The 18,537-nt window shown below is 36.7% G+C and overlaps 1 long non-coding RNA gene across 1 annotated transcript in view; it reads left to right on the top strand.

Moving 5' to 3' along the window:
* Positions 1-18,537, top strand: part of LOC132794810 (uncharacterized) — a 65,565-nt gene that overhangs the window by 24,514 nt on the left and 22,514 nt on the right. Inside the window, exon 3 of the long non-coding RNA XR_009633335.1 lies at positions 13,834-13,852. This is a non-coding gene — a long non-coding RNA (uncharacterized LOC132794810). The remainder of the gene's footprint in view (positions 1-13,833; positions 13,853-18,537) is intronic.

Genomic DNA, 18,537 nt, shown 5'->3' with positions numbered 1-18,537 from the left:
AAAAGTGGCAAACGAAGCAAGTGCGATTGCCCCAAGGTGGGGGACACACTCGTACATACATATGTACACCTACAATACACGTATATACCTAGTTTGAAAATCTATCTGGGCAATAATTTCGGTTGACATGCTTGCGGTAATTATTGACCGTAATGACAAAACCAAAAACCATAGCTTCAACCCGAACAAATTGCTTTAGTTTCCTGACTCTTGACTTTCTCTCCCTCTCTCTCTCTCTCTGTCTCTTTCTCTGTGCTTTGCGTGTGTGTGTGTTGTGCTCCTTTCATTTTAATTGGATTTTGCTGACAGAAACAAAACAGCATTAAAAACAATTTAATTGATTTGTGCTTGAATTATGGTCCAATTCTCTGAAGCCTGGAAAAGCTCGGAAAACCAGAGAAACACGAACTTTTTACAAACATCTTTCGCCCGTAAATTTTCTATGAAATTCTTGTCAACAAAATTAATGCCATAAAAATCAAATGCGAAACAAGAAATTTAAATCATGCTGAGCATAAACCAAATAATCATCACATTCGACACTGAGTTTTCTTAATAGTTACACACAAACATACAACAAAATATAAGATATATATAGTTTGATGTTTATGATATGTTTTTGATTTTTTGTTGTATGATTTGTCAGCTAAATGTTGGCAGCTCTTTGCCATTATATACGATGTGATCTCTCTTCCCCAAACATTATCAACAGACCATTTAGCTTTTCTATAGATTTTTTTCTTGTGGTCGATTGTGTGCTGTTGTCCATGCATATTTTATATACACACTCGTAGTACATCAATGTTAAGTTTTTTTCGGGGATGTTGGGCAGCACACGCATAACATATCCAAAATCTAATTAATAACATGTCTATCGGTTTATTTTTGGAATACCTCGCCCCGCTTTCCACTCTCCGATTGTGCCGCATGTGCTAATTTCAGTTTCAATGTCGACTATTTCGGATCGTCAATTTGACGCAGATGTTTTGCCACAATCTAAAAACATCCATAATGACAATTGCTTTTTTTTTATTTGGAATACTGGAAAAATATATAAAGGAAAATTTTGCTTCGCAATAGGAAACATTTTGGAACTGAAGTAGTCAGAGAAAAATTATTTTTGAGTTGTGTTTTAAACTATTCAATATTTAAATACAATTCAATCGTGGCATAATAAATAGTCGAAGACTACTATATATTTATTTTTGTTTGGCAAAACAACTTTATTTTGATAAATTTTGAGATTTGCGAAAAACGAAAATGTCAATAAATCTTTTTTATGTCTTTTTGTATGAGATGATAAATGTTTTACTAGCAAATAGAGTAAATAAAGCCACAATTTTCAAATGTATACAAAATGCAAATATAATTTTTAAATGCAAAAGACATTTCTATTGGGTTTCTTTAACTAAAAGAGTTTGATTAAATAAATGACATATCCTATATAAATACTATAAATATTTGTATGCTAAATGCAGTAAAGAAATATCAAATTTAATATGAGAAATTTTTGTAAATTTAATAAACTTTGTACAAAAGTTGTCGCTTAAGAGAGTGCAAACATGAAAAGCTTTAATTGGAAATAGTTTATATATTAAAGAATCGAGTTCTTATAAAATATATGATGCATTTATGAAAATAATAATCAATATGAAAATAATAAATAATTTTAAAAAGCAAATTCTTATTAAATAGGTAAACATATTTATATGGTAAAGTAAATATAAATAAATTTACCTGTTTTAATTGCTTTGTATTGAGACGCATATTATTGACACTTTGGTCATATCTCGATTACAAGTTCAATCGCTATTTATTTCTTTCAAACATTCATTGTTTGGTTCGCACTTCAAGTGGCCGCACTTCAATGCAATTGAAAATGTGACAATTATGGTGAAAAGCTTCCGCAAGTCTCGCGACACACGCACAACAAAAGTTGAATGATTTCTTTGTGTGACAAATTGCCTCACGAGTCGGGTGTTGTGAGGGGAAGGAGGTGGAGGTGGAGAGTATGTCTTGTAGAAGACACTACACTAACGATGACGATCGCGATCACGATCACTTGTATATCGCTTTGCCGTCTCTTTCTGGCTATGTTAATTCACTTGATGGGTGAAGTGCGAGGTCAAATCTTTCAGTTGACACAAAGCCAACGCACACAGATACAATCGCACACACACACACACACACTTGCACACAGTTGAAGACTTGCAGCCGCGTGGCATTAACAAACAATAATAATGATGATGATAATAATAAAACTGAAAATAAACATTCACTGACTGCACTCACTTTGTGAAATGAACTTTACTTAAATATATTTCTAGCACTTTTCCTTTATTTTGTTTGCTTTTTTGGCACTTGCTCAGACTTTTGTGTATTTTTATGATCATTTTCCATAATTTGCAAACTCGTTGAATATACACACACCCATGGAGCACACTTGTTGTTGTTGTTGTTGCACATTTCACGTAGCGGCAAAATAGAATTTTAGCTGAGGAGATTTTCGCGTGCCTGACGATGCATTGCAAGTGACATGATTTCCAAAAAAACGCACTGGGCCGCACATAAAACTGGCTATATAAAAGCCACTATATACCATAGATGAATATATATTTATGCAGTATGTGGGCGAGTGACGCGAACCGGCAAAAAGTGCACATAGACGAAGACGAAGACGAAGACTGAGACAGCGACTGCGAGTTTTCCTCAAACGCGGCAGGAGCAGCGCTGACAACGTTCAAGAGAGCACTGGCGAGGCAATCGACTTGACAGCCGCCTGTCCATGGAGCCCAAGCGTTGCCACTGAGCAGATCACAACAACGACACGATGCTGATGATGATGACGATGACGACGACGACGGAGACGACGTCGACGGCAACGCCAACGCCTAAACGCATTAACGCTGCGGAAAAATCATTTTTCCGAAATATAAAATATAAATATATAAATAAATAATATTAAAAAATATTGCATGTTGCCGCTGATGCTGCTGCTGATGTTCGTTCGACTTTCTTGCTTCGCATCTTCGCACATTTATTTAGAAATTAATTAATTTCGGTTTTTCGGCATTTCCAGGGGGGGTTGGGGGAGAGTCTGGGAGGGGGTCGGACGACAACACTTTGCATGTTTATCATAATTTAAATCAAAACTGAAATTAGCTACAAATTTAGCGGCAAATGTGTTTTGCGTTGTTTTTTTTTGCCTCTTGCTTTTGTCGTTATCAATTTTCTGCACAAAAGTGTCAACGTGCAGTTTATAGATGCAGAAGAGAGAGAGAAAGAGATTGAAAACTCGAGAGAACGAGTCAAAAAATCAGAGAACTAAATGCTCACTTTTGTCAAGTAATAAAAATGTATCTGTATCTATATAATTGATGTCAGACATCGTTGCGCTCGCTCTCCCAACCAACCAACCCACCAACCACCCACTCTCTCCCTATTTTGATTCTTTCGCTCTTGATTGAGGTGCAGCTGTTGTCCCCCTAACAAATAAACAGATGTTTATCTTTTATTTTTGTTGTTGAATCTTCACGAAATTGCCTGTTCGTGTTTTCTATAGAGAGCGAAACACAGCCAGAGAGAGAGAGAGTGTGTGTGAGAGAAAAAGGTGAGTTCTTTAAGTGTTCCCTTGACATTTTGTCATTTGGATTAAACGCTCATTAGAATGACAGCCCGAGTGGGTGGATGTCAATGTAGGCGTAACCCCAATATGAATATACTCAGCAGCATTTCTTATAGATATTTTAAATTCAGATCATATTCAAATCACATTGTTTGCAAATACTACAAAGCTATAGCAGCTGATATATGAACTGTGAATTTACTCTTTCTTAAATGGGCATATTTATTTTCGTAGGCAAGTTGTTTGAAAATTGTCATCTACTATTGATTTAAATCTTTTTAAAATTAAGAAATTGTTTTAATGATTGAAAGCTTGTAATTATTGAAATATTCTTGATTTAAGAACTTGTTTTGAAGAATCAAATCTTCTACAATTTTTTATTTAAAATTTGTAGAACACTAGTTTTCTCTCAGTATGCACATTTTTAAATTATTTATTTGTATTAATTTTAGTTATTTTTCTTAAAATTTAACTCAGGCTTTTTTTCAATATTATAATTTGTTAATTTAAAATTTGTATAGCTTCAGTTTTCTCTCAGTATTCATATCTTTAAATAAATTATGTGTATTTATTATAGTTATTTTTTTTAATCTTCACAACTTTAATTTCTTTCGATATTAGATTTTAAAAAGAACAAAAAGTTCGCAGCATTCTTTTAACATTCTCTTAATTTTCTTCCACTTAAATGCATAATTTCTCTATTAAAGCCACTTTGCTCTGCAGTGCTTCAGACATTGATCCAACAACTCTAGAAACAGTGTCGCGATAATTTCATGCTCATAACCATAATTCAGATTCATGCACAAAACAAAAGCGCTGTGTGTGTAAACCACAAGGCTATTATTAACACACAATTCGGCAATTATTCAAGGCGATTTTTGGCACTCGACAGACGAATGTCAATGGCTGGTTGATGGTAGAGGAGGGAGGGGACTACGTAAATTGTATTAATTGCGCCGAACATTGCGATTTACAGCGCTGTGGGGGCAACAAAAGAATTAAGCGTAAAATCTGTTTGAGAAAATGCCATTAAATATGCACTGCATAAAGCGAGAATAAAAGTACATAAATAGACGAAAAGCCGAAAAAAGTGAAGAGAAGATAAATTGTATAAAGAGCCAAGAGGCAAGAAAGGGAAATCTGTTGCTGGTTGCTGCCTGGTTGCTGTTGTTGTTATTGCTGGTGGTGGTGATTTTCAAGCATTTTCCTAAAAATTATCGGCGGCTAAGCACAAAAACAAAACCAGAGAGAGAGAGAGAGAGAGAGAGAGCGACGACGATGGCAAACTGCAAGCATAATTTTGCACGTGTTTCGAATAAGTTGAAAACCGGCAACTTTTGCGTGGCCAAAAACTTTGCTCCGCACCATTTCGCCCATCCACTAAGAAGGGGAGGCGGGTGAGTGAGAGTTGGAAGTGGAGTATGCTTAAAAATGCGCGACCGCATTCATTAGCGCAAATGGCTTAAATACTTGGGCATCGTCCCTCCCCCAACCCCGCCTCGAATGTTCTATGGCAGCTTAAGAAGCGAGTTGCCAGTTCCAAGTCCTTCGTTTGTTTGTTTGACTTTGGGCTTGGCCCGCTGTGCACTGAAAGGATTAAGTTTTCACAGTGCCCCACGGCAGGCACAAACACACACACACGCACTCACACTTGCATAGTCGACACAAAGTTTATGCAGCAACCCAGACATAAACCCCCGAAGCGTCGAGCGAAAGAGAAAAAACCCCTCTTACTCATCCGCTTAAGTAGTTTGCCAATCGTTCGAAGAAAAGTGTACGCCATTTGCCATAGATTTCTGTTATCGTTCGTTCGCATAGTTCTCGCACTCACTGTGTGCGGTTGCAGCGGAAGCGGGGCGGAGGCGTGGGCTGAATTTTGTTATTATCGCATTGCATACTTTTAGGCATGACGCGAAAATTCCTTGAGAAAATATTTTGCATTGCAATTTTTGCACAATTGCAATTGCATTTGAAATGCTGGCAAATATTTCTGCGGTCAATTCAATACTTTTCGTTACCCTAGGACAACCTTTTTAGGGTATGCATAACAAAAAGTAAAAAGAAGTAATTGAATTTAGTTTTTATCTAGATTGATTTTATTGATCAATCATGATCGATTATCAATGATAATTTTATTAATTCGAAGTATAGAATAAACGCATTAGATTTTTATTGTTTAATTTGAAATGTAGTAATAATATCACAATTTTGGAGTTTGTCTTTAATGATTTGATGTATATTAGATTTTGATTATTATTATTATTTTTTTATTTTTATTAATTTGAAGTGTAAGATAAGCACATTAGATTTTAATTGATTAATTTAAAATTTAGTATATTTAATTATAATTTTCGCCTCTAAATTGTTTCTTTTACATAACTTCAAGAATATTGAGTTCGATTTGTCACACTTGATTTATTTGTCTTACCTTATTTTCCATATTGTTTAAAATATGTACTTTAGCAGGGTATGCTCAAGCTGTGCACTAGTCAAAGTCTTATATATTATTGTAAATCCAGCACATTTGGTGGTATATCAATTCAGTACTTTTACCATTTACTATTTGTCTTTGGAGGTAGAGTTACATCCCTTGTAAGGCATTCGATTCGATGCGCTTTGATGTGGCAATTTTCAATTAACGAAATTGCATAAAATATTTAAAAAAGGTAAACTCTTTTGATGCCATAAAACATTCCTTTTGCCTGAGCAAACAGTAGTAAATATATTTCTTTGATTAACATAAGTACTTTACTTCTCTCATCCTTCGCTTGCAGACAATCGTTTATCTACAACTGAGGTTGTAATCAAATTTTTTGGGAGGGGGTTCGACGCAAAACTTTCGAGTCATATCGTGCAGCTTGCAGGTGTAACTAGTCAAATCTCTTTTAACTCTCAAATTATGCAATTAAAGAGTGCATTTCGGGGTGCAAAAGTTTCTCGTCGTTGACGTCGTCGCTCACTTAGCAACATGAATAAAATTAAACTCACGGCTCAAAGTTTTTCTTTTTCGACAGCAGCAGCGGGAGGAACTTATGCAACTTTCGCATATTTCAAATACTGAATGAATTTTGCACATATTTCAAACTTAACTTGCTTTTTTCTGCTCTCTTTTTTTTTTGGTATTCTCGACTTGAAAAGTTTTTGCTGCCATCGTCGACAACAAACACACAAGTTTTCTTTACTCTTTTGGATTTTACTTTTAATTTCTGTGCAGTTTGTGGGGAAAAAAAATACTAAAAGTATATACTAGCTGGCAGAAGCAATACTAAAATTGTTTATGACCCTACTTTGGTGCAAAATGTATGTCAAAATTAATTAATTTCATGATTTATGCGCCGCAACTTTTGAGGCAGTTTCTCTGCCACTTCGGCCGGACAACCACTTGAATGGTGTTAATACCCCTCAAAATGAATGCATAAAAAACTGATCGCCCTCTTTCTCCATTCTTTTTAGTGGGGCAAAACTACAACAAGTCACGTCGTTGGGCTATAAAATAGCCTCGGACTTGGGACTCGGGACTTGGGACCTTCTAACCTCGGTAAACTTTGCGTTTAGTTTTGCCAAAAAGTTCAAGAACTGGACAAAACAGCTGTTGTTGTTGTTGTTGGTGTTGCTGCTGTTGCTGTTGTTATCCTTGTTGCTTTGTAGGTGTGAACATTTGTTTCAACGCCCCCTTTTTTTGATTAGTACACTCCTCACTTCTGCACAATTTCCATGGCATTCCCTCCGGCCGCACTCTTTCTATCTTGATTGGCAAAGTTGGCGCTGGCAACAGACTCGAAGTTGGAGTCGGAGTCGAAAGGTTTGTTAGTTTGCTCTCTCTCTCTCTCTCTCGCTCAGCAAGTCGGTTTTTGGGGAAAATCCTTTTGGCAGCTTATCGTTTTTGCATTCATTTGTTTTCAATTGTAATTAATCTTGCAAAGTTTTCTTTTGACATTTTGTGGCTGAAAGTCCCAGAACTGGGTTTCCTCTGCTGTTTGCTGTTTGACTTAACTCTGGCTCAGCTCTGGCCATGGCTTTTGTTTTAACTGCACTCTATATATATATACATAATATAAATCAAGTTGTCGTCATCGTCGTTTGCCCCGCACAAAACTTTTGCCCAAAAACTTGTTGGTTTTCACATTTTTTTTTTTTTGGTGTTTTGCTGTTGGCTGTGGGTGGCAATGGCAGCGTGTTACTGTCACAATTAAAATAAAGTTTGCCGCACTAATTGAAAAGTGTCAAGTGTAATTTCTTTAAATTCACCCAAAGACATCGTCAGCAAATTGTTTGACTTTTTACTCTATGGTCGTATCAGTTGTCCAACTGGGACAATGCCGCATTGCCTGTCGCATTGCTGCCTTGGCTTCCATGGCTTTTGCCGCCATTGGCATTGGGTCGTTATCAAAACTTGCCAAGCTACAAACACTAATGGCCCAGCTCATTAATTGTGTACTCCCTTTTGCACTGGGCATTGTCTCAACGCGAACCATTCGCATTCGCATTGTCGAGCGAAACTTTAATTAATTTTATTTGTTTCGAGTGCTGTAGTCAATAGAAGTCAGCGAAAATGAGAGCAACTGATTAGAGAACTTTGTGTTTGTATTATTGCCTATAAATGTTAAAAAATAAAAGAAAAATACAAATATAGAAATGCGCATTTCATACTTGCAATTAAACTAAACTTTACTTTAATTTAATTATGAATTTTATTATTACTAGTGATATCATTAGCATATTAAAGAACTTAAACAACTAAATAAAACAAAGACATTACCTTATTAAAATGGGATGAATCAGAGCAACTAAAACAACTAAATATTAAATAAATGTTATTGAATTGAAGTGAATCTAAATAAATAACTATTTAACTTAAAATAATATTGAAAAGTATTTTACATTTTTGTAATCAAATTAAAACTGTACTCTTCTTATTGATTTATGGTAATTATAGAAAAGCCCATGACCAAACAATTAATAAATTAAAAAATAAATTGTACTTAAGTGCGAACCATTAATATCCTAAATAAAAACATTAAAAGTTATTTGCTATTAAAGCGCTATTTTTTTTATCATGTGAATATATATTTTGTATTTATGAAATTATCGTCAATCAACAAAGTTAAACAAGATTTATATTGTTATAACTCGATAAATATTAACGAAGCAAGAAGAATTAAATTTACCTCTTTTTAAGGATTTTATTTCTGTTAGGAACTTTAGAAGTTAAATAATAAAAACAAACCAATTAAACAAGAAATACTTCCGACGTTTGTAAGTTTATGTAATGAAGATATTTAGAATTCTAAAGAACAGAAAATGTAAAGATGGAGTTAAAGCACTTTTTGATTACAAATTATGATTATAACTTTAAGATGGCTGGCGCAAAGTTCTCAATTGCGGCTCAAACAATTAAGCGCATGCAGCCAATGGGTTTCTGTACTTGAGATAGGCTGAGGGGAGAGTGAAGAGTATCGGGATTGAATGGGAGTCAGATGCATAAAATGCAAACATAAAAGCCAACTGCGAATGCAAGTTGCAAATGCAAAGAAAGCGGCAACTGTGACAATGTAAACAACACTGCGGAAATAAGGGATGAGAGGAGGAAGAGTGGGCGTGGGAGTGAGGTAGGGGGGCGGTAAGTTGGCTAAAAGTGCATACAAAATTGCCAAGTAGCAAACAAAAGAAACGACGCCGCCAGCTGCAACAGCAACAGCAGCAGCAGCAGCTCCCCCCAAAAACCAAAAACTGCAACTAGAGACTCAGAGCTACCCAAAATGGTAATGGCCTTTCAATGGGAATTGTTTGGCGGTGGCGTGGAATAGGGGGGAGGTGGGGGAGAGGAGATATGGCATACAGTGTAGAGTAAAATGGGAATCATTTCGGGATGGTGAATCGAAAGGGGGAGGGAGAGTGAGTCTGGTAACTTAATGCGAAAATCTTGTTGCAAGCGGCGTGTGCTGCAAATGGCTGGCAGCGAATGAACGGACAGTGAGCCAAGGGTTACAAGGGGAGTGACAACTGAAAAGGAGTGAGAAAGGGGGGGAGAAGGAGGCAGCGAATGCACGTGGCATGGGGCGTAAAAGTCTATTGTTTCAGCATCATAATTCTCTTGTAAGCTCCGGAGCATCAAATGATGGAAGAGAGCGCGAGGGAGAAAAAAGAGCCAAGTTCTCGCTACAATTGTGTGTGTGTGTGAGTGTGTTTGTGTGTGGGTGCAGGAAATGAACATCATTAATTTTACCATTTTGCATTTGCATTGAAATGGCATTTCGATAGGGTTAAGATTGCTGTCCCATACTTCAATCCCTCCCCCTCCTCCTTCTGCTTCTCCTTTTCCACTTCGTCGCAGTCAGCAAGTCGGCATGTCCAGAGTTTTCAACTGCTGCTGCTGCTGCTCGCGATTGGTGCGACGTGACTTAATTTGGATTTTCACAACTAAATATTTGTTTCTAGTTCTGTGGTAGGCAAAGAGGAAGGAGAAGCGAAGCAAGTGGTGAAGGGTCGCAGGCAGCATTTATCAATATGGACAGAGCTGATAGCGTCACTAGCGCTGAATTGCGGCACGTAGTTTTGCCAGACGCCAAGTGTCCAAGTGTTGAAAAAGCGGCACAGAAACTAACACGTACGCACTGACTGCTGCCTAGGGAAAGAGTGAGAGAGAAAGAGAGATAGAGACAGCGTAAGAAAGTGAGAAAGAGAGAGAGAGAGAGACAGCAGGGACTCAACTAAAACTTGAGCTAGTCCACAGACTCCAACAGAATCCAGACAAAAATCAAAGCTAAGCACTTTCAATTGGATTTATGCGTTTGCTATGTGAGCCGACGCCGACGATGGGGCTCAGCTGGCTAATGTCTCTATAGAGAAAGAGCGAAAGGGAAACCTTTCCGCTTGCTATCATCATCGTCATCAGCATCCGCTCTTTAATAGTTCTTGTTGTTGTTGCTGTTGTTGGTGCTTTCTTATTAATCAGCGCAAAGTTGTGCGTCGCAGGAAGCACAAATTGCAATTTACCGATAAGCAAATAGCCAAAAAGCTGTTTACACACACGCATACATGACCAATTATGTGATATGTCTGTGTGTGTGTATGTATACATTTTGGTTATTAAGTTTTATGATCAGTTTGTGTTTTGTGTTTGAAACGATTTATTTAGCTAAGCGAAATTAATTGGAATTTTACGTGTTGATTTTGTATTTCACTCATCCACTCACTCGATGAAGGGTCAAGCTCAACTAATACTAATCGCAGGCTAAAGCTTTATTCAAAATATTGACAGCTTTTGTGGTCTTAACAAATAATCGCTGTTTAACAATAGCCCCAGGATAATCAGACTTTTGCATTGCATGTGCGAAGCGCATAAATAAATGTCGACAACAAATTAGATTGAGTGTTAACTAGATTTAGCTACAATTTTCAGCTAACTTATCAATGTTTGTTTGCCTTTACGCTTGTCGTTTATTTCTGGGAGTATTGAATACATTCTCTAATTGAAAAATTGTGAGAAAATTCAAATTAAATGTGAGGAAATAATATTAAAGTGTTTGTGCTTTGCTATTTGTTATTTGTAATAGTTGTTTGCTTACAATTGTTATTTAAACGCATTAGTATAATTATTAATAGTTGAATAAGTAGATTAAAATGTTGCCATATGTAGAGCAGAACTAAACAAACTTGTTAAATTCGAAAAGCATGTTCATACAGTAATTTTACGTCTTTAAGAAAAATATTTAATATTTTAACAATTTTGATTTTAAACTTATTTGATTATCTTAGTTGGTCGTATTATAAATATTCTAAAAACGTACTTTTCATGTATAATTTAGTTTCCCTTTATATAATAATAGTTACTTTGGGATTTTGTGTGCAGGTTTTTTGGGGAAAGTTTTTTTTAGTGATTCTATGGAGAATTGTATATTTTATTTTATTGACTTATTTATAATAGTTTAATATAATTTAAATTTGGCTTAACTTGTATTTCTGTATTTCTATTTAACAGTCTTCTAAAAGCATTCGAATACTATCATTAGCTTTAAGTGTCAACTTGTGCCATCGCTAAGCAGCCTTCTTCTTCGATTGTATTTCAATTTGCAAGTTTTCTAAGAGCATCCGATAACTATCGTTAACTCCAAGTGTCAACTTGTGTCATCTCTAAGCAGTCGACTTTGGCTCACAGTGCTGTGAAAATTTATGACAGCACGTGTCCCACTTCAAAAGGTTCCGAAACCGCACTTAATGCCCTTTCGCTTTCTCCTTCCTCCTAATAAAAACATGGCCTGCACAATGTGCTCAACTGCCAGCTTCAGCATCAGCATCAGCTTGAATTTGAGTTCTTGGTTGCTCAAAGTAAAGCAAATCGCTTAGCAAACAATAGAAATCCCCATACCGACTGCCGCATGACCACACATCATATGCGATTCAGCAGCTGCTGGACAGCATAAAATGCTTTATGAGATTATTTGCTGAAATGTAGCGAATGGTTTTTCTTATTTATTTGCCTTGTGGCCCGGGATCCGGGTCCACACTTTTATGGCGCCTCAAGGTATGCTATGAAATGAGCAAGCGAGCGAGTGGACGAAGTGAAGGAATTGAATTGAAAAGGGAAATTGTTGCGGGCCATCTTATGAAAGGCATTTACCACCAGCATTCTTGTGGCCAAAACATTGTGGCATATTTCATGTTTGCTTCAAGAAATCTCTTCTTTTTTTTTTGCTCTTTCACTAGCTCGACTTTTCTTTATTTTTAGCAAAAGGATCAAATTCGCTCAAGTGTTAAAATTGCTACGCAAAGATTTGCATGCCAAGAAATAAGTATCTTTTTCTTTCTGGTTTATACCTTTATTGAAACTTAATACGTTTAACATACGCATTTCCATTTCCATGTCGTTTTGGGGACGTTCTTGAAATCTACAGCGACAGTTTTTCGATTTCCGTGGATTTAGCAAAGCGCGAATGAGATTCTATTCGATTTCATTCGATTTTTGGCGCGTGACAAAACTCAACTTATGCCAGCTTCAAATTTATGTTCTCTCCAGCTAATCCCCAACACACGCACACACACAAAAGTGAAATCACACACTCACTGCAACAACAACATCTATCGAGCCTATCGAGCTGCCAGAGTTGTCGCCCTCTATCGAGGGTTCTGTCTGCCGTTGAGTGTTACGCCTCTTCCTCTCCAATGCTTTTGGCCTTTGAGTGCTGCTGTCAGAAACGCGCGTGGGCTTAAGAGTACCACCTGAAATGGACAGCATACATAGATGGCCAATAGCGTTCAGGACAACAGGTACTCACTCAGTCACTGAGCAGCGTGACATTTCTGGCTTTCTGCTTGACCTCGTGCTAAAAATAACATAAGAGGACGCAGATTAGTATCAAGATTTAATTCTCTTAAAATATCATTCGATTTGCTGGAAATGTGAGAATTTGTTATACATAAATGTATTTTATCTTTGAAGGGAATGAAATTGATTTAGAAGAATAAATTAAGGTTTTTAATTTTAAAAACAAATTTACTTTACTTTTTGCCCACTATATAACTAAACATTAAAAATTATAAATTTTAAAATTGCTTTTTTAACTGATATTTAGTGTAGTTGTAAGTGAATTGATCAAATTCAGGATAACATTAGATAACATTTTTGACCCTAGCACATCTATAAATTTTATAAAATTTAAAAATATATATCTATATAAACATATATAACTCCTCAGTCTGATATTCAGCCAACTTATCAATGAATTGTTATTTATAAATTGAGCCCAATATTTGATAATAACAGTTAAGTCAAATTTTTCATAAAAAAACGGAGATTAGTTGGAGATTTTATTCAAAAAAAAACTCCATTTAACTGATATTATTACTTTTTGAAAATAAATTATTCATGTACTTAAATAAAAAAATTTATAGTTATTTAAAATATAGTCTAGTTTTTAAATAATTGAATAGTTCTTTGAGTTAAAAAAATATTAAATTTGACTGATAATATGAATTGATCATATTTTCTTTGTCTAAGTAAACCTATAAATTTTAATATAATTAAAAATGTTCGAAATAACTCATTTCAACTTATCAAAGAATTGCTTTGTTTTTTGCTAATATTATAGACTATAAGACAACCACTTCGAATGGTTTGTGAAAATTTTAACATAACACAGTTCATCGACAATAAAATTACCATTATTTATGCACTTATTTAATATATATTTTTTCTTTAATATTTACAGCTTTGAACACCAATTTGAGGTAAGTACTTCAGCCTTTTATTTTGGATTAAGATTAATCGTCAGAAATAGACTTGGACTTTGGAAAATTGAGTAATTAATGCATAAATAATGTTAACTGAATCATTGACATGCCATATTTAATAGAAAGAAATATGCTCAGTCTGTCTGAATGTATATACATTTATAGTATAGTACGTATGTGTCTGACTGTCAAAGTTACTCAAAAGCTAAGCGGCTTATGTTCGTGGGGGACCAGTCAGGCATTCAGACTGTCTGTCGGTCATTTGGAGCCACTGTATATGAGTTCAGTCCATCACAACTAAGTGCCAGATGCAGTCCGAGAATTGATAGAGGGGCAGTGAAAGAGAGAGAGAGAGAGAGCTTCTAAAGCCGACGCGACGATGTCAAAAAGAAGGAATAAAAAATAGAAAAAGCGAAAAAGAGAGAGAGAAACCGATTCATGTGTGGGTTCATTTGTAGCGGAAATAACTTTTTGATGCAGAGGAGGCTGATACTGCCACACAAGTTGATTCACCTGGCCACAACAGCTCGAAGCAGAGTCCAATGCGCTTAAACTGTAAAACATTTTTTTTTCCTTTTGAGGAAGGAGGCGAGAGTAGAGAGCAAGCACAACAAACAAAAATATAAAAAACAAAAAGCAAAAAACTGTTTTTTTCGGTAAAGTCCATTACTATTAAAAAAGTTTCAGCTGGGACCAGAGAAAGAGAGACAGAGAGAAAGAGAAGCTGCAACGTGGCGCCAAAAAGGAAACTTTGTCTGAGAGCGGCCTAGGCACAAAGATGACATCAAAGTTGTGCGCTTAATGTAATGGCAAGGGAACAAGAAAGGGCCACAAAGTGGTAGCATAGAGTAGAGTAGAGTAAAGTGTAGAGGCTTGGGGTAGTAGTGGGCATCATATTGGAATCTCTACTACATGTTTATTTTCCACATGCGCCGAGTTAACTCTTTTGCCTCCGCCTCCGCCTCCAACTCTTGCTTGAAGGCTTCAAGGCCTTTGGCAACTTTGTTTCACAATCGAGTACAAAATTCACTCGACTGGATTAAAAGATTAGTGTAGAGATTATGAATCATGTGGTGAGTGAGTTTTATTTCAGGGAAGGGGTGAAAAGGGGGGAGGAAAAGTCGGTTCTTTGGTTAACAGAAAGTTTTCATGTCCTGTGTGCGGCTTTGTGTTGCTTTTGAGCTTGTTGAGCGAGCGCTTGTGCAGCACAACTTTAAGCCCACATTGTTTACGCTCAAGTTGAAGTACGCTGGGTAATCTCTGAAATATTGACAAAAACTTAACTGGAACTCGCAGCTGTCAATTGCAGAGCCAAACAAACCCATCTGCAAAAAGTTGACCCTTTTTTTTTTTTTAGATGTTCTCTGCTGTCAAACCATTCAATTTCAATTTGCCTAAAGTCAGTTGAGTTGAGTTAAGTTGAGTTGACTATGCTGTTGTCTGTCACTTTCATTACCTGTGGATGTTGACCCTAATTTAACGCCTTGACAATTTTTAATTTTTATTTGAAAAGTTTGCGCCTCATTCAACAACCCTCATCGCCAATCAAATACTTTCTCGACTTTTCCGCCAAAAAAAGCGGAATGTATAAGTGCAAAAAACTTGATGCTCATTATAAATTCTAAAAGCTTGTTGTTGCTTTTTTCTTACGTGGCCGAAAAAAAAGTAGAAGAAAACACGTAGAAGAAAGAAGAAAAGCATCAACACTTTGTTGTTGTCGTCGCAGAAAAATAAACTTTATGCATTAATTTTATTGCAGCGACATCTTGAATGACAAAGCCCAAAGAGACTTCTTCCTCTCGCGCTCTCGTCTCTTCACTCTATTCCTTTTTATAGCTCTATTTGGCAGACTTGCTGGGCAATTTTTATCAGCTAAGAAAGTTGTCGATTAAGTTTTTCACCCTTCAAATTTGCTTTTGTTTTGCATACTTTGCTGTTGTTGTTTGTACTTACTTTTGTTGTTGTTGTTGTTGTTGTTGGGTCTGCAAATGCGCTGTAAGCTGGCTACAATTTTTGGCCAGCTTGGCAAATGAAGTGCTCAGATTTGTTTGCTTAGCATATTAGGTGGAAAAAAGGTTGAAGGTTCGCCCTTCGTTTTCGCCTTCGCCGGAAACCTAATGAATTAGGCGTAATGTGTTACGGAAATTTAATTAAAACGCCGGCTAAGTAGCTTAAGTTTAGTCGGAGATTCACAATTAAATACAATTAATGGGCCTGCTGAGCCAACAGTTAAATTATCATATTACGTATACGCAGGGTAAACATATCTGACTGTGCAACAACTGCATTCAAAATCGCATTACAAGCGCTTTTAGCAGTTCTAAACAAAAGAAATGACATAAAAATAACCAGAATGGAATACATGTATGATGTGTAGAGAACTGGTTAAAAATCCCTGGTAGTGTATAACTAAGCTCTAATGCGGCAAGCTAAGGATACAAATTACGAAACAATGACGTCAACGTGCCTGTCAACAACTTTGGCCAGACAATAGTTTTCGCAAACAGACAGGTTAGGGTCCTCGCTCATGGTGCTGGCTGAGTGCCAGGTGCAACGGACATTTCAGTCACACACACTCACAAATTACGTGCGAGATTATGCCAAGACTCGAGTTGGACTCCGAGTCCGAGTTGGAGACGTTTTGACCAAGAGTGTGAGGTCCACTTTATACATTTGCGATCATTTTGCAATGCGCACGTAGTGAAAGCAACAGACAAACCCCGTTTCAAGTTCAACAGCTCAACATGCATTTAAATGCTGCATGATTTGATTACAAAAGCGCCCCGTTGACCAAGTGTATTTAGGGGAGAGAGATGAGACATCAAGAATGGCATGTGCATTGTGTTGAGTGCTGCTTGAGCTCTCGTCAAAAGGTGTGAAAATTAATATTTACGCTGAAAAAGCAAACAACAGCCAAAGCCAACAATAAACAGGCAAGAGAAAGAGCAAGAGAAAATGAAGTTTGAAGCGGAAGCAAAAGCGAAGGCAGCAAAAGGTGGAAGCTGCATTGTGTCTGCTTTGCTTGCCACGTGGCAACAGCGTTCAGCTCTTGTAATTAATTTCCTTGGCAATTCCCTCTTTGGTTCGCTTCGCAAAACTTGCACTGCCATTTGCCAGGCTTTTAGATCAAATGCGCTGCATCTCCATTCCCCTCGTCCCCTTCTCATGCCTGCTATTCGTGTGCTATCCAAGGCATGGTCTACTGCTTCTTGCTGCTAGTTGCTTAGCAGCCAGATAAAGGTGCCGTCATTGTTGCCCCTGTTGCCCTGCGGCATTGCATTGTTTAGCTGTGCAACACGCTGGCAACGCATGTTCGTGGCAGACGCTTTGAATTACGTGGCATTTGGCGTTTTAAAGTGCTGCATACAGCGAACAACAAGTATTCGCCACGTTGGCCAACTCGTTAGTTGGCTGCTGCTTTTGAGTGCTGTTAGGATTGGCAAGACTTTAGCACTCTCCATCTCTCCCGTCTTCTTCCCTCTTAGCCAAATAAATCCCTACAAAACAATACTCGCTAATGTACTTCGTCAGTTTTTTTAGTAGTTAATAAATTTTTACAAACTTCAGCTCGCAGCGAATGTCAGACAGTGAAGCTGTCATTTTGTCAGTTAGTCTCAATATGCAGATATTCGATATGCGTATGCATACATGTTTTTATGCAACAAAGGGCTTTTGTTGGCAAAGCGCATACGCTGCGTATGCTTGATGCGAATGTAATAATTTGCGTGAGATTTTAAGTATAAATTAATTAATACTGTACTTAGAAATATGGTAATTATAATTGCAAACTAAATATATTATATTATTATGCTGTCAATATAGTAAAACAAGTAAGAAAGCTACAGTCGAGTGTACTCGACTGTGAGATACCCGCTACCCATTATGAATAAAAGCAATATATTTTGCAGTATATTTCTCAAAATATACCAAATATACTACAAAAATACTACAAAAATATACCAAAATGTATATGTGGTATATCGATATAGTACCGCATTCAAAATATACCATAGACGGCACAATATACCAGATTGTCAGACAAAGTAACTAAGACCCCCCAGTAAGTAGGCGTTTTTGCCATACAAAAGTATTTCTTTAATAACTTCCAAACTTATTATCTGATCGCAACCAAGTTTTCAGGAATCATAACTACTATAGTGATTATTGTATCTACCAAAATTCGTAACTCTTGCTTTAAAATTACGCTTGTTATTCGATTTTTTTGATTTGCGGGGGCGGAAGGGGGCGTGGCAAAAATTTGAAACAAACTTGATCTGCGTGCAAACATAACAAATGTTGTCGAAAAAAAATTATAGCTCTATCTCTTATAGCCTCTGAGATCTAGGTGTTCATACGGACGGACGGACAGACACACAGACACACAGACACACAGACGGACAGACGGACAGACGGACATGGCTAGATCGTCTCGGCTGTTGACGCTGATCAAGAATATATATACTTTATAGGGTCGGAGATGCCTCCTTCTACCTGTTACATACATTTCCTGCCGGCACAAAGTTATAATACCCTTCTACCCTATGGGTAGCGGGTATAAAAAAACCAACAATGGATTTAAAACTTAAAATATACGCGATTGAATTAAATTCAATTTTAAATACGAGTATGTGCAAGTTTAATATATTGCGATGAATTTAACCACATCAATCTATTTCAATACT

Source organism: Drosophila nasuta, chromosome 2L (genome assembly GCF_023558535.2).
Source record: "Drosophila nasuta strain 15112-1781.00 chromosome 2L, ASM2355853v1, whole genome shotgun sequence".
NCBI lineage: Eukaryota > Metazoa > Arthropoda > Insecta > Diptera > Drosophilidae > Drosophila > Drosophila nasuta.
This window is presented reverse-complemented; position numbering and strand designations above follow the sequence as displayed.